The 16,827-nt window shown below is 54.1% G+C and overlaps 1 pseudogene; it reads left to right on the top strand.

Moving 5' to 3' along the window:
* Nucleotides 1-13,763: 13,763 nt before the first annotated feature.
* LOC135405283 (zinc finger protein OZF-like) lies at nucleotides 13,764-15,512 on the top strand (annotated as a pseudogene).
* Nucleotides 15,513-16,827: the final 1,315 nt, after the last annotated feature.

Raw genomic sequence — 16,827 nt, 5'->3', positions numbered from 1 at the left:
GCAACACAAGGGGGAATTATTCCTGGCTCGCTGGGCCCAGGACACCTCAGGGCCTCAGGGAAGAGCTGCAACATCCAGCTGGGCTTGTGATCCAGGGCTGCATTTAACCATGGACACCAACTGCCAGGTTCTCCAGACCTGGGAAACATGTGCTGCCATCAAAGAGGCCAAGAGGGTAAAGCCCCTGTGGGGTGGGGGATGATGGCTGAACTAGAGATGTGGGCAGGCCTGGCAGATTGATCCCAGCACACTCCCCAAACCCACCAAGGCAAGCTCTACGTGCTGACCATGGTGGACACAACCCCTGGATGGCAGGAGACACCCCCTGTGCCTCCCACCACTGCCCACAACACCATCCTGGGCCTGGAAAAGCAAGTCCTGTGGAGACACGGCCCTCCAGAAACACTGGGGTTGGACAGCAGGACTCTTTTCCAAAACAACCTTGGGCACACCTGGACCAGAGAGCTCGGCATGGAGTGGATGGATCATATTCCCTGTCAGGCACCAGCCTCTGGGAAAGTGGAATGGTAGAGTGGACTGTTCAAAACCACCTGGAAAGCAATGGGCAGTGGGACCTTCAAACCTTGGGATGTGCATTTAGCAAAAGCCACCCAGTTAGTTAATCCTGTAAGCTCAAGAGAGAAAACTCCAGGCCAGTTCAGTGTCCAAGATCAGCTCAAAAGAGCAGGTCCTTTAATCAGGCCCACAGGCCCAGGGGAACACACACGACGCGCCCTCCCAGGCAATGGTTCTACAGTTTTAGAAGATGGTTCCTCCAATGCCAGAACTCTCCACCCCCCGGTTCTGCCCAGTTCTGCCCCCCAACAGCCCCTTGGGGAATTGGGTTTGGGGTCTTTGGGACCCCTTCTTCCTCATCTTTATCTTCTTCACAGCACGTACAGTCCTTGGAGCACCTCCAAAGTTCTGGGCTTGAAGGTTGCTTTGTCTCTTGTGGGATCTTGTTGTCCAGGCCTAGGGTGTGATGTTGTTCAGTAGAGGTGTTTTTCTACAATTCTACCTTGAAAAGACGTTTAAACATGCTAAAGGAATTTGGAAAGTTTGATATCAAATGGGGCAATTGGGTTGGGTCTGTGTAAACTGCTATGCTAAAGGGTGTCATATAATACAGCTACATTAACATCTACATTCGCTACACAACTACTTTTAAAATCGAAAAAGAAAAAAATATCTGGAAAGCTTTAAGGCATCACACAAACCTAGTTAGGTAACTCTACCAGTTGAACCGGCCCTGCCCAAAAAGAACCTCTCCGTACCATTGAAGGGGATAAAATCCCTGTGGTCCATATGAGGAATATGTTGGGGAGGACAGTTTGGATTAGTCCTGCCTTAAGCAAAGGCAAACCCACCCATGGGATTGTTTCTGCTCAAGGACTTGGGTGCACTTGGTGGATGATGCAGAGGGATGGGGAAACACTCTGTGTCCCTCAAGGGGATTTGATTTTTGGGTCAGAACAGTCCGTGATGTTGAATTGTAGAATATTGTTTGCTGAATGACACTCCCACTGTGTGCCAGAACTCCCATGAACAATGAGGTCTTTCCTTATGTACAGTTTTTCATTTTGTATGCTTCTGATGTTTTCTTAAAAAAAAAGAGTCCTGTTTCCATTCCCTCCTCCTTCAGTAGCCCCCATCTTGTGTGTCCCAGAGACTTAGCCTAAATGGGGAGTCTCCTATTGGATTTGAGTGACAGAAATGAACCTGCAATAACCTTTTGTCTGAGATTCCTTTCCTGAGCAGAGTAGGACTGATCAGGAAATGAGAACAGCTTTCTGGTTGTCCCAGCTTAGGGACTGGACCTGTGCTTTGAGCTGGAAGAGATGAGACTATCTACTGTGCAAAGTGGACTTCAATAGAGGCAGTGTGGACTTAATATACAACAGGAGAAGGACTTTTGGTTTTTATTGAACTGTGCCTTCCTTTGGTTTTGTTTGCTGGCAATAAATGAACATCCCTCTGTGTCTCGGGCAGCTCTTTCTCCAAGCCAAGCAGGTGAGAGTTGGTGCCAAGGAGCTGAAACCTGCAGGTCCAGCCTTGAGTGGAGGGAGCTCAGATTTGCCCAAGGCTGCTTTGAGTGCCAGGGGTTTGATGAGGGAATGGTGGGGTGGGGATAGGGATAAAGTCTGATGGATTGTCAGACATAAAGGCTCTTGATTTTCTTATCTACTCAGACTGAATTAGGATTTGCCCAGGATCAATATGGACTAGGGATTGCTGACATCAACAGGGAAAAAGTAAACAGGCCACAAAAAAGACACCTTTTCTCATGGTTTTATTAATACATGTTTTCACTTGGAATGCACTTCTGAGATCTGTCTAATTAACCACAAAAGAATTGAAGACTTAGAAGTACATTATTCCAGGGGCTTGTCTTGTTAAAATGCCATCACTGAGAAGAGAGGGTAAAGGAATGAGCAGACAAGGAGACCATCCCTGGGGCTGGGGAAGCAGGAACTCAGAGTCACTGGTTCCAGGTGGCAAATGAACTGGGGGATGTTTCTGGGAGAGCTGATAAAGAGTGTGATGGTTTCAGAGGGAGTACAGTTAAATTTCTTCCCCGTGGCTGGTGCAGAGCTGTGTTTTGGTTTGTGCTGAACACAGGGTTGATAATCACAGAATGACAGAACAGGATGAGTTGGAAGGGACCCACAAGGATCATCCAGTCCAACCCTTAGCCCTGCACAGGACCATCCCCAAGGGTCACACCATGGGCCTGAGAGGATCATCCAAACACTTCTTGAGCTCTGTCAGCCTTGGTGCTGTGCCCACTGCCCTGGGGAGCCTGGTCAGTGCCCAAACACCCTCTGGGGGAAGAACCTCTTTCTAAAATCCAACCTGACCCTTCCCTGACACAATTCCAGGCCATTCCCTGTGTCCTGTCTCTGCTCCCCCCAGAGCAGAGCTCAGGGCCTGCCCCTCCTCTGCCCCTCCCCAGGAAGTTGGACCTGCAGTGAGGTCTCCCCTCAGTCTCCTCCAGCTGAACACACCAAGTGCCCTCAGTGTCCTCACACACCTTCCCCCCAAGGCCCTTCCCCATCTTGGTTGCCCTCCTTTGGACACTCTCCAATGGCTCAATCTCTCCCTTCCATTGTGTCCCCCCAAACTGCCCCAATGGTGCAGGTGAGGCCGCCCCAGGGCAGAGCAGAGCGGGACAATCCCCTCCCTGGCCCGGCCGGCCATGCTGGGCCTGATGCCCCCAGGACAGGCTTGGCCCTCCTGGCTGCCAGGGCACTGCTGACCCAGGGCCAACTGGCCACCCACCAGCACCCCCAGGGCCCTTTCCCGGCCCTGCTTTCCAGCCTCTCCTTCCCAGTCTGTCCGTCCAGGCGGGGTTGCCCCATCCCAGGGCAGAATCCGGCACTTCCCCCTGGTGAAGTTCTCAGGGCTCCTAAAGAGCCGGCAGGTCACGGGATGTCAAAGAGCCCCACGGAGCTCAAGGGACCCTTGGGACACTGTGGAACCTCCTGGAATCAAGGGACCTTTGTGACATGTGAGGCCTCATGGAACAAAAGGAATCCTGGGCAACTGCAGAAACACATGGAAGCAAGTGGTCACTGGGACATGCGGGGCCTCATGGAATCAGGGGAGCCCTGGGACACTGCGGAACCTCACTGAATCCAGAGGCCATTGTAACACAGCAGGGCGTCTTTAAACCATAGAGGCTTGTGCTGGGCTGTCACAGGCCAGGGCAGGAGTAGCTGGAGAGTCCCTGGCCCAGCCATGAGTCATGGGCTGAGCCATCAGCTCCTGCTGAGAGAAGGGACCTCACAGGCCCTTCTGAAGGGGTTAATAGTGGGTCTATTGGCTCTCAGGATGAAGATATTGACTGGGGAAGCTTTCGGGTGTATCCTTGTTCATAAGGAAGTCAGTACATGGCCCTAATGGGGAAAACAAAGGCAGACTGTAAAGTTGGTAGGCCTTGGATGTTGAACTGCAATAAGACCTTGAGCTTTGTCAAATGTATCACCAATTGATCCTAGCCAATGAAAATGCTGTTGCTTGCTTACCTAAAATAAGGTTACTGCTTGCTGCTAGCAAGGGGTATAAAAAGACAGATGAGAAAATAAAGAGAGACATCTTTTCTGCACACAACCAGACTCTTTGTGTCTTTATCGACGGTCACGACTCTACACCGACAGTTTTGTTGTTGCTGGGCAGCACTTGCACAGCTCCAAGGCTTTTCCTGCCCCTGGTACAGCCACGCTGGGGAGGGAGCTGGGGGTGCGTGGGAGGGTGGGAGGAGACACACCTGGGCCAGGTGACCCCCCTGAGCCAAGGTCTGCTCCAGATCATGGACATCACACTCAGGGTGTGTAGGGGGGAGCTTTGGAGTGATGGTGTTTGTCTGCCCAGGTCACCGTTACTCGGGACGGGGCCCCGCTCTCCTGGAGGTGCTGAACACCTGCCTGTCCGTGGGAAGCTGGGGATGAATTCCTGGTTTGGCCTTGCACGTGTGCACGTCTTTGACTCAACCCAGGGGTTTTGTCACTTCTACCCTTCTGATTCTCTCCCCCATCCCTGTGGTGGGGAGGGAGTGAGCGACTGTGCAGTGCTGAGTGTCTGGCTGACATTGCTAAACCATGACAGATGGAAAGTCCACAGGTCTCTGGGACCCTGTTCTGGTGCTGAACTGTCCCCTTGGTGGGTTTTTAATAATTATAATTTTTTTTTATTCTGTATGCCAAGTTACTCAAGCCTTACAGAACTCAGTGCAAGATTTCATAGCAGGGCAAGGTGCCCTTCATATCCTTTAGCTTTTTAAGCTAATTCCACACAGGGACACTCCATAGGCCATGAGGCCCAGCAAAGGATTTGTAAAACCCAAGGGGAGTCACCTCTCATGGGCTGTGTCACCTCTGGGGCTCACTGATGACTGACCACAATTGCACTGTTTCCCCTTAACATTACATTGGTCAGACCCAGCTGGAAGGAGCTCTTGGCATTGAACTCTTTTGGGGCACTGAAGGTGCTCTGGAGGACAAAGATGTCATGGCAGGGCAGGACATAACAGGAATGCCTCAGGACACCGTTCCCCTCCTGGAGAAGGAGGAAAGCCAGGCTGGACACGTGGTTTTGTTGGAGCAAATATGGGATGCTTTGTTCAGGCAACCACATACCCCAGTGGGACTTGTAGCATTTGGGACCATTTTACACCCTCTGTAGGATCACTTTGTCCATAGGAGTCTCTTCAAGGCCATTCTCACTTCCTTATTGTTCAGGCTATAGATGAGAGGGTTAAACATGGGAGTCACAACTGTGTCAAACAGGGCAGAGTATTTGTCAGGATCTCCAGAATCCCTCGAGTGTCCCTTTAAGTAGACGACTGTGGCTGAGCCATAGAAGAGTGTCAGCACCCCGAGCAAGTGGAAAAGGCTTTGTGCCTGCCCAGAACTGAGGGGGTTTTCAGAATTGCCCTGATGATTTTAATGTAAGACAGAACTATCAAGCAGAAGGGGAGGATTACAAAACCCAGGGTGATGGTGTGCAGCCCCACTTGGTTCCAGAACGTGTCTGCACAGGCCAGGTCCAGCAGCGGGGGGACGTCCCAGGAGAAGTGAGGAAGGTCACGGGATGCACAGAAGGGCAAAGGGAAGAGCTGGTAGGTCTGTCCTACCTGCACTGGTGCCACAGCCCCCCAGGAGCCCAGCAGCAGCCTGGTGCAGAGCCCCTGCTCATGGCCAGGGCACAGGGCAGGGGGTGGCACTGGCCATGGAGCACTCGTAGGCCATGGCAGCCAGGAGAAGGCTTTGGGTGCTGCCCAGCAGAACCAGGAAATACAGCTGGGCAGCACAGCCAGGGAAGGAGATCCTGCCATCTGCCCTCAGGAGACACACCAGCATTTTGGGCAGTGACAGAGGTGTAGCAGACCTGCAGGAAGGACAAGTTCCTCAGGAGAAGCACGTGGGGCTGTGCAGGCTGGAGTCCAGCACAGTGAGGAGGCAACCAGGCTGTTCCCTGCCAGCACCACCAGGTAGATGAGCAGGAACACCGGGAAGCACAGGCCCTGTGGCTGCAGTGTCTGCCCCTTGCAGAACAGTCTGGCTTACATTCCTTGTCCAGATCTTGAAGAGATGCATTTAATGTAAGAACACTGAGAAGAAAGAGGGTGAAAAAGGAGGAGGGTGATGAAAATGGGGAAGCAAGGCAAGGCAAGGCAAGGCAAGGAGAAGCAATCCAAACAAAGCAAGGCAAGGAGAAGCAATCCAAACAAAGCAAGGCAAGGCATGGCTCAGTTCTTAGACCTTGGTGAGAGAGATTAATCCCAGCTCTCCTCACATGTGGGAGCTCATCCCCTGGTGCTCTGTCAGCACACAGAGATCTGGGAGACTGTCCAAGATCTGAATCACTCACCTTTGCATGGTGAGGGGTGAATCCCACTGGAAGTAAACCAGGCTTCTCTCTTCCAGGGAATCCAGTGGCTCTGATGCATCCAGGGGGCATTTTAGCAGGACGGGGAAGCAACAGTTTGTGCAACAGTAACCAGGGTTCCTAACTGTGCTAAAAGACAGGTTAATGCAAGCAGTGCCAGTGTGTCCTGCAGTTTTCAGTCATCCAGAGAAGAAAGTGGTTCAAAGAGGGTGATCTCCCCATGGTACCTGATTTTCCTGAACAGGTCAGGTTTTTATAACTTCTGGAAGAGTCACTGATAATCCAACATTCCCGACCTTGCTGCTCTGTCCCTTGGATTCCTGAGCCCTTACAACACCCATTGAGAAGTCTTCTTAAACTCTGAGGTGTCACCGATGACAACAGCAGGTCAGAAAACATCAAGTATCCAATTAGCCAAGGGACAAGCACAGGGCATTTTTTCAAGAGAAAAAACTGAATTCACACAAACATGTCATCCTAATACTTTTCATGTTTTCCCACAGTATTTGTGCCATTTTCCTGTGAGTTTTATCTGCCTCATAGAGGTTTTCATTCAAAAGTTCCAAGATCCAATTAAAGTTTGCATGAGAGAAAAGTCACTATGATTGTTTTCTAATCTACCAACTTCATAACATAAATATACAGAAAAATTAAATATTCTCATTTAAAACCCAAACAAATCATTGAGACACCCACATTTATTTTAATGTAATGCTTTAACTCAAAGCAACCATTCCCATGCAGATTCTCCACATACCAGCAATCCCTCCTTGTTCCCAAATGTTGTCAAAGTTGCAGCCTCCTCTTTTTAACTCTCAGGTGTCTCCGTGCTCCAAAGATCTCGGGTGGAGCCCAGGACAGGCCAGTTTTGCTGCCAGGAACCTGCCAGAGCCCTTCTTAGGTGGTGCCAATCTCACAGGCAGCGTTTCCCAAAGCTGGAGGAAGCCTGAAAAGGAAGGAAACTTCCCCAAAGCCAAGCCAGGCTTTTCTCAGCATCTGAGCTGAGCCCAGAGCCTTTGCCTCCCTGCACCCACGGCCTCCAAGGATCTGCTGGAGAGTCCCTGGGGAGGCTTTGTCAGGAATGGCCCTCGGGGGGCTCCTTAAGGCTTCAAGGGACTGCAGGATTTTCAGAGCAATTTGGGTTTTTCTTTTGATTTTGCATTTCTGAGAGGTTTGTGCAACCACGGCCTCCAGTTCTCTGCTGTAACGAGTCCCGTGAGAGCCTCAGACAGTGACAACCCTCAGGGGGGCTCGTTAATGCTTCAAGGCACTCGGGGTTTATTGAGGTACTTTTTTTGACACTGAGCCTCTGAGAGGTTTGTTCAGTCATGGCCTCCAATGACCTGCTCTAATTAGTCCCCTGAGAGACTCTGTCAGTTGGGACACCCAGTGGGGCTCGTTAATGCTTCAGGGACTGCAGGGTTTTCACAGGACTTTGTGTTCTGCTTTCCACACTGAGTGTCTGAGAGGTTTGTGCAATCCTCTGCAGTTACCTGCTCTAATGAGTCCCTTGAGAGGCTTTGTCAGTTGTGACACTCTGGGGGGCTCATTAATTCTTTGAAGTAGTTCAGTTTTTAAGGGCACTTTGGCTTTTGCTTTTGACACAAAGTCTGTGACAGATCTGTGCAATCATGGCCTGCAGTGATCTCCTTCAAGGAGTCCTTGAGGAGCCTGGATTGGGAATGGCCCTCAGTGGGACCCATTAATGCTTCGAGATACTTTGAGTTTCTCTTCTGACTTGGACTCATGGAAAGGTTTGTGCAATCTCCTCTCCGAGGAGAACCTCACCTGAGGTTCAAGGACTCAGCACCGTGGTCCCCACGGTGCTCCTTAAAATCCATCAAGTGCTAAGAAACCACAGCTCTGCCTTGATTTTCCTCTAGTCTAGTGCAGTTAATGAGGAAGTTTTCTTAAAACGCAGAAATACTTCAAAGAGGTTCTAATAAACATGCACTCTTATTTTCAAGGGTGTAGTTTGTTACTTTTCTCCTTTGAGAAGAGTTGGTTGCATCATTCTCTGATTGATATGGATCCAGGGTCTCTCCTAAGGAGGTTTGGACTGGTTGGAGCTTTCCCTTGAGGTCTGACACAGTGTGGACAACCTTGCTCCACATTTCCCAACCCCATCCTGACTCTGTTCAGTCTCCTGGGTCCTGCTTTACTCACAGAACTCAGCAAAGAGGGTTTTTTCTTCTTTTTTTGCAGCAATCTGGAGCCCATAAGGTTCACCTTTGGTAACAGACCCTCCTCAGCTGTGAGCCAAGTCCCCGCTGCCACCAGTGAGGTTCAGCTCCCCCAAGGCAAAACCGTGCCAGAAATGTTTTAGACACCCAGGAAGTGAAATAATAAACAGGAATAAAGAGTTGGTACTGGGGGGACACTTGGGGATCCTGAGGAGCGCTTATGGAGCAGTTTTGGGGAGGACATTTAGGGGACACTTGGGCATCCAGGGGGCGCTTTGAGGTCGGGGTCCGCGCCGGGGCTGGATGCCTGAAGAATGGACACACAGCCCTGGAACCGTTGGATCTCCTGGATCATTGAAGTGCCTCTAACAGCCTCCTGAGCACCAGCTCCATCTCCTGCTCCTGCCCAGCGGCTTTCCAGAAATCCAGGGCTGGGTGTGGATTGAACACTATGGCAAGGGGCAGGATAAAGGTGCTTGGCTTCCACCCTTGATGTCTCAGTGTTTGTGATCTTGGGAATCCTCACGAGCCTGAAACAATGGCAGATTAACTGTTCTCATAAGATGTGTACCTGGAGATTTTTTTTTGATCTGTGTTTAAGTCTTCCTTGAAAATACAACTGATAGAGAACAATGGAAAAAAAAAGGAAAAAGAGGAAAAAAAAGAAAAAAGCAAATACAAAGACAAAAAGGAAGAAAAAAGAGAAAAAAGAGAAAAAAAGAGGAAAAAAAGACAGAAATAAGAGGAAAAAATGAGACAAATAATTAAAAAAAGAAAAAAGAAAAAGGGGAAAAAAGAAAAAGAGAAAGAAAAAAGGGGGAAAAAGAAATCAGAAAATAAAGAAAGAAAAAAAGAAAGAAGAGAAAAAAAGAAAAGACAGAAAAAGAAGAAAACCGAAAAACGTATTATCCTCACTCCGCACGTGCAAATGGCCGCTGTGACCCGCCGCAAGGACTACAACTCCCGTGGTGCCCCGCGCGGGGCGCAGGCGCGGCGGTGGGCGTGCGGGGGCGTGGCCGCGCGCTGATTGGCTGCGGCGGTGTTCTCTAAAGGCGGTGCGCGCGCAGAACGCCGTGTTGACTTCCGGGAATCGTTGATGGCGGCGGGGCCGCATTGTGCTGTGAGAGCTGGGGGGGTGCGGGAGAGCGGGGTCTGGGGATCCCCTCGGGGGCTGCGGGGAGCGCGGCTGTGGGTGGAAAAGCTGGAGGGCTCGGGAGGGTTTGGCGGGGGCGGTTCGGGGGTTCCCGAGGGTCAGAGCGCGGGGCCTTGGAGCCCTCTCGGGGGCCGCGGGGCCCGGGGGCCTCCCAAGAACCCGGATGGTCGATTCGGGTCCTGAGAAATTCCATCGGAAAAAACATTCGAAACTACCCAACCAACCAAAAAAGGAAAAGTGAGAAAAAGGTGAAGGAAAAACTGCAAGGGCCAGGATGATTTTATTGCTTTGCTTCAGTTTTTCCTTGGTCTCCTCCTTCTCAGATTCTTTGCTCCCTTCCTTTACAGAAAGCTCTTTTGCTGTTCTGTGGCTTTGGGGTCCCTGAGGGGGTTTTGGGGTCCCTTGGGGGCTTTTAGGGGTCCCTGAGAAGGTTTTGGGGGGTCTGCGAGGGGGTTTGGTGTCCTGAGGGGACTTAGGGTGGAGGTTGAAGATTCTTGAAGGGGTTTGGGAATCCCTGAGGGAGTTTTGGAGTCTCCGAGGAAATTGGGAGGTCCTGGGGGTCTTTGAAGCAGTTTTGGGAGTTTCTAGGGGGATTTCGGGAGTCCCAGAAAGTTTTGAGGGCCCCTGAAGGGGTTTTTGGGTCCCTGAAAGGGCTTGGGGGGTCCCAGGTGGGTTTTGCAGGTCACTGAGAGGGTTTAGAGGTCTGAGGAGGGGGGTTTTGATGTCTCTGAAGGGAATTGGGGTGTCTTTGATGAGGTTTTGATGAGTCCAGGGGTGGATTTCTGAGGGGCTTTCAGGAGTTTTGAGTCTCAGGACTCACCTGTTTGTGGTGCTGCCCCTCCTCTTTCCCCCCAGACATCATTAACCCCCCCAAATGTCTTCTAACCCCCCTTTTCCCTTTAATCCTCTTCCCTCACAGATCTCTTTTAACCCCCCAAGACCTCTTTTAACTCTCCTAAATGTACCCAAAGCCCCCCCAAAACCCCCAAATCCCCATCCAACCCCCCCAGATCTCCCACAGCCCCCCCCTCAAATCCCTTCCAACCCCCCCAAAGAGGGATCACCTGGCACCCTGGGACAGGAACACAGTGGGCTGTACTGGGGGCACTGGGCTGTACTGGGAGGGCACTGGGGGGGGCTCAGGTGTCCCCCGACAACGTGGCCCAGCTCCAGGAGAGATCTGGGGAGCAGTGAGGAGGTACTGGACTGTCCAGGTCTGTCCTGGTCTGTACTGGTCTGTCCTGGTTTGTACCCCCAAATCTCCAAAGCCCCTCCCCAGCTCCCCCAGGACCCTCCCAGACCCCAAAGCCCCCCAGGCCCCTCCAGGCCCCTGACTTGGTCCTGCTGCCCCTTGAGCATCTGCAGCTGCTGCAGAACCAGGCATTTCATCAGCAAATGTGCAGCTGACCCCAAGCTGGGGGTGTGTTGATGTGCTGGAAGGCAGGAGGGCTCTGGAGCACAAGTGGTGTGAGGAGAGGCTGAGGGAGCTGGGGGTGTTGAGGCTGGAGAAGAGGAGGCTCAGGGGAGACCTCCTGACTCTCTGCAAGTCCCTGCCAGGAGGGTGTAGCCAGGTGGGGGTGGGGCTGTTCTGCCAGGCAGCAGCAGTAGGACAAGAGGGCTGGGTCTGGATCTGTGCCAGGGGAGGTTTAGGTTGGATATTGGGAAGGAATTTTTTGCTGAGAGAGTAATGAGGCCTTGGAATGGGCTGGGCAGGGAGGGGGTGGAGTCCCCGTCCCTGGAGGTGTTGAAGGTGAGAGTGGATGTGGCCTCAGTGCCATGGTCTGGGAAGCACAGCGGGGTTGGATCCAGGGTTGGACTTGATGATCTCAGAGGTCTTTTCCAACGTGGCTGATTCTGTGATTCTCTGATTGCCATTCCTGTGGCAGCACATGCTTGAGGCTCCATCCCCAGGGGGATAGAGATGTCTGTCCATATCTATCTGCAAGGTTAGTCTGTAAATGTGTGGTGTTAGAACAGCAGGCTGAGTTCTGGGCTGGTTGTAGAAGGAGAAAGAAGCCCCCAGGCCAGTGCAGGCAGGCAGCCCTCAGCTTGCACCTGATGTCCCCTCCCTGCAGGTTCCTGTCCTTGAGCCCAGGCCCTGAGGTGAGGCTGAGAAGTGGCGCGGAGGTGAGCCCAGAGCTGTCCCTGAGGTGAGGCTGAGAATAAGTGCAAGGCAGAGGTGCTGCTGAGGAAGGAGAGCCCCGTGGTGGGGAAGGCACAAAGCTGTGTGTGCCCATCCCCAAGCAGGTGCTGTGTCCATCCCCTGTGTGCCAGGTGAGCTGGGGCTTTGCTGCAGAGCTGCGGGCGCTGATTTGAGCGGCTGCAAGTGCTGAGATGGTGGGCACCCAGGAACACCAACTGTGCCTGGCCACGGAGCCTGCAAGGAGGAGCAGAGACAGCCCTGGCAGTGTGGGGGGCCAGGTTGTCCCTGTGCCTTCCCCTGCAGGCCCTGTCTGTCCCTGCTGGGCCCCTGTCCATCCCCATCAGGTCCCTGCCCGTCCTCCCGGGCTGAGCTCCCCCCAGGAAGTGCCGTGGAGCTGAAGCTGCTGCCATCCCCCCCTGCAGCCGCTGCCCCAGCCAAGGGAGCAGCAAAGGCAGGGCCAGGAGCAGAGGCAGCAGCAGGGGAGCCCTGGGGGGGCCGGGAAGCTCTTGTGTGGGTCAGGAAAGAGGCGCTGGGCACGAGGCCGGGGCTGTGCTGAGCAGGCCCAGCCCTCACATCCCCCCAGCCAATGCCGGCTGCCCGGGGGGCTTGGGAGGGACCCCCAGCCCGTGTGCCCCACACTGAGCTGGCAGAGAGAGAGCCAAGGGACAGGGATGTGGGCAGGGCCCCGGGTGAGGGACAGGCAGGGCCATTGCAGGGCCATGGTGAGGGCACAGCCTGTGGCAGCAGAGCTGCCCAGGGCCGGGGGCAGCCGGGGGTGTTGGGACCAGCCAGTGCTGGGGCCGAGCAGAGCACGAGGCCTCTTGCAGAGCCCTGGAGCAGCCTCCCACTTGCCAGTCCTGCCCTGGTGGGGTGACACTGTCCCCTCCCCACAGGACACTCCCCCAGAAATCTTCATGGGGGCCTTTTGTGTCTATTCCTGGTTGCTGATTCCTGCTGGGGACCTGAGGGCCCCTCTGCAATTCCATCCATGGGGCACAATCTCCTCTGCAGAGCTCGACTCCCTGCAGACTTTGCAGGGAAATCTGTGCTGGCAGCTGCATCCTGAGCCCCAGGGCAGTTTGTATCCCCGAGTGCTGGTCCATCCTGGGGACCCAAGGGCTCCTCTGCCATTCCATCCATGCAGCAGGAGTCACCCTCCTGTCCTTGACTCCCTGCAGAGGAACAAGTGCCCTCTCTCTGTTTGGGAGAAGCCAGATGCTGCCCCTGGGCCATCAGAAGTGGTGCTGAAGCCTCTTTCAGCCCAGCCCCGGGTGCAGTTTTCTCATCCCCTCAGCGAGTGCCCGCTGCCCCAGCCAGCACTGACCAACCAGGGCGTTTGGCACACTTGGATTGGTGGTTTGGAGAAACAGCCCCGGACTGGCAGGGGGCCAAATAAGCTTGAGGAACAGCCCTATCAAGTTTTAAGTGAAACTACATTAATACAGCTCTTTATTAATATATAGCAACTCAATCAAGTGCTCGTGAAATGACCTCACTCCCCTCAGCCTCCCAATTAAACACCTTTTAATTGTCTGAATCTTCATATTTTGGAGTATTTACTGGCTAAACTTTAACTTTTTGCAGTTTGAGGGGGGGTTCATATCGATATTTCTGAGGGGTTTTTTTCCTGAATCTTGGTGTTTTTTTTTTTACTGGGCTGAATCTTGGTGTTTTGGAGGTTTTTATGGACAGATGATGCCCGGTGAGTTCTAGAGATGGACTTGGGCAGGAGGAACCCCCAAGCCAATGTGCTCAGCCCTTGTTTTCCCCCCCATCAGGATTTCTCCTTCCCAAAGCTTGGGCAGATGAAGGAGGCTGCGAGGAAGAGGAAGATGCCTTGGGCCCCCCAGGCAGGTGAGGAGGCAGTCAGTGTCCCTTTGGGCGGGTGTTGTGCTGGCTCTGTCAGCCGAGCATGGCCCCGGCTGCAGGACAACCCCGCTGGCGCCGCCGTCCTGCCGGGGCCGGAGTTGGGGGGATGTCCTTGGCCTTCCCTGTGGGCCGGAGGCAAATCCCCTCCCTGTCCTTCTTGCTTCCTGCCCCAGGCCCCGAGCTGAGGACGGAGAGCCCGGAGGACAAATCCCCCCGGCAGAGCCTGGTGGGAGAGGCCGTTTTGAAGGGCTCCCCGGCGCAGGAAGGCAGCGGGGAGGAAAAGGGCCAGAGATCCCCCCACAGGAGGGGCTCCAAAGCCAGCCCAGGGTGCTCTGAGGAGGAAAGAGCCAGCCTGTGCCGGGAAGGCGGCCGGAGCTTGAGGGGGAGCTCTGACCTGGTGGTCCCTGAGCAGCCTCCCAGCAGGGAGAAACCCTTCAGGTGCTTGGAGTGTGGGAAGAGCTTCAGGAAGAGCTCCCACCTCCTCACCCACCAGCACATCCACACTGGGGAACGGCCCTACTCATGTAGGAAATGTGGGAAGAGCTTCAGATACAACTCCAACCTGGTCCGACACCAGCACATCCACGCTGGGAAGCGGCCCTACACGTGTGGGGAATGTGGGAAGAGCTTCAGTTACAACTCCAACCTGATCCAACACCAGCACATCCACACTGGGGAACGGCCCTACACATGTAGGGAATGTGGGAAAAGCTTCAAGTACAGCTCCAACCTGAGCCAACATCAGCGCATCCACACTGGGGAACGGCCCTACACGTGTGGGAAATGTGGGAAGAGCTTCAGCTTGCTCTCTGACCTGATCCGACACCAGCACATCCACAGTGGGGAACGGCCCTACACGTGTGGGGAATGTGGGAAGAGCTTCAGGTACAACTCCAACCTGATCCAACACCAGCACATCCACACTGGGGAACGGCCCTACACGTGTGGGGAATGTGGGAAAAGCTTCAGGGTCAGCTCCCACCTGATCAAACACTGGCACATCCACAGTGGAGAACGGCCCTACACGTGTAGGGAATGTGGGAAGAGTTTCAGACAGAGCTCCACCCTTCACACCCACCAGTGCATCCACAGTGGAAAACGGCCCTACAAGTGCTTGGAATGTGGGAAGACGTTTCAGACCAAGTCCAGTCTCCTCCTGCACCAGCGGACGCACACGGATGAGAGGCCCTTCCGCTGCACTGAGTGCGGGAAGGGCTTCAAGCAGAACTCCAACCTCATCACCCACCGGCGCATCCACACCGGGGAGAGGCCCTACAAGTGTGGGGAGTGTGGGAAGAGCTTCACCCGGAGCGGTAACTTGACCTCACACCAACGGACTCACCAGTAAGGGCCCCCTACGAGTGCCCCGACTGCGGGAAGGGCTTCAGCTGCTGCTTCCACCCCGAATGAACCCCCTGATGGGGAGGCAACCCCTGGAGTCCAGTGACTGTCAGTCCATCCCTTTTGACCACAAAGGGCCAGTCCCCTTTCCCAGGGGCAGCTTCTTCCAACAGAACCCTTCCTGAGGGGTGTGTGGAGATTCCTGCCTTGGCTGGGGACCCCCCCAAGGTCACTGCTGGAGGTTGAGAGCAGAGATCTCCCCACGAGCGTTGGTCTGGGGGAGTTCCATCCATCTCTAATTAAGAATTATTGCTTTGGTGCCAGCTTGAGTAGAATTGCTTCAACAATTGCTTTAGTGTAGAGCACTGTCCTATCTTCTCCTGTACTCCTGGTAGTTTTAGTGTTTGTATTGTGCAGTAAATAATTCTGATGAAGATCTTTTGTCTGATCATTTGTAACCCTAAATAATTCATTTCTATCAATAGATTTTATTTGCCATCATTAAAACCTGGGGGACAGAAGTGCTTCAGTCACAGCTCTGTAATTCCCTTAAACTGAAGCTGTTGGCATGATCCAAGGCTGAGATTGGATCCAGCAGCCCCCAGCACCCCACAGGAAGTTGGGAGCTCAGAGGGCCACCCCCTTTACCAACCTCCCTGTGCCCAAAGACCCCCATGGGACCGTCGGACCTGCCAGACCCACCCTCCCTTTTCCACCCTTCTCCCTGTTCCTCCCACTTTTCCATGGTCCCTCAATCCCCAGCCTGCCTAGGATCACTTTTGGGGTCCCAACCCTTAATTTTTTCTCCCTTTCCCACCCCTTCCACATCATCCCCCCACTCCCCAGCCCCCTCATGCTCAGTTTGGGGGTCCCACTCTCTTATTTCCCCCCTCTTCTGACCTCTCCCATCCTATTCCCATCATCCCTCAAACTACAGTGCCCTGCCCCTCTCCACTTTTGAGGGGTCCCACTCCTCTCCCACTCAGTTTGGGGTCCCACCACCCCTTTTGTCCTTTCTGACCCCCCTTTTCCCACTAACTGCCCCCTTCCCACCCCCCACTCACCCAAGAGCTCCTCCCCCACAGCCAGGGGGGCTCCCAGCACCACCAGTGCCCAGAGAAGTCCCCAGAAAAAGGGATTCGGTGGGGACCCTGGGTGGGCTTTGAGTGTGTTTGGGGGTCCTTGAGGGGCTGTGGGGAGGTTTTGGAGGTTTCCCAGCACCTTTTGGTGTGTGCTGGGTGCACACTGAGGGGCAGGTGCCCTCCCAAAGCCCCCCCAGAGGGGGTTGACATTGGGGGAACACAGGGGGGTCCCAATTCCTCATTGATTGCAGGGCTGGTTCTGCCCCATTGCCCCCGAATAACCAAGACTGGGGAGAACTGAGAAGCTTTTCTGGGATCACTGGGAGCAGCCGAGCAGAGGCAGAGTGACAGCAGGGGAGGGGGGGACACACGATCCCCCCCAAAATCCTCACGGGGACAGGAGGGGTCCAGGCTGGGCCCGAGGCCCTGGGGAGGGGCTGCGGCCGCCGCCGGCTCAGGAGCTCTGTGGGGAGAGAAAAGGGGGTGACACCGGGGTGGGGGGCACAGATGCTCTGGGGGGGACACACGACCCCCTGGGACCTCCCTCACCTTCTGGCGCAGGTAGAAGCCGAGCCCCAGCGCCAGGGAGACGAAGGCCAAGAGGAAGCCCCCGGCCCCTCCTTGGCAGCAATTGCTCAGGCTGATGGAGCCCGGCAGGGCCGGGGCCGC

This window comes from Pseudopipra pipra, chromosome W, assembly GCF_036250125.1.
Source record: "Pseudopipra pipra isolate bDixPip1 chromosome W, bDixPip1.hap1, whole genome shotgun sequence".
Classification (NCBI taxonomy): Eukaryota; Metazoa; Chordata; class Aves; order Passeriformes; family Pipridae; genus Pseudopipra; species Pseudopipra pipra.
Note: the sequence above shows the minus strand (reverse complement) of the source record. Positions and strands in the feature narration are given on the sequence as shown.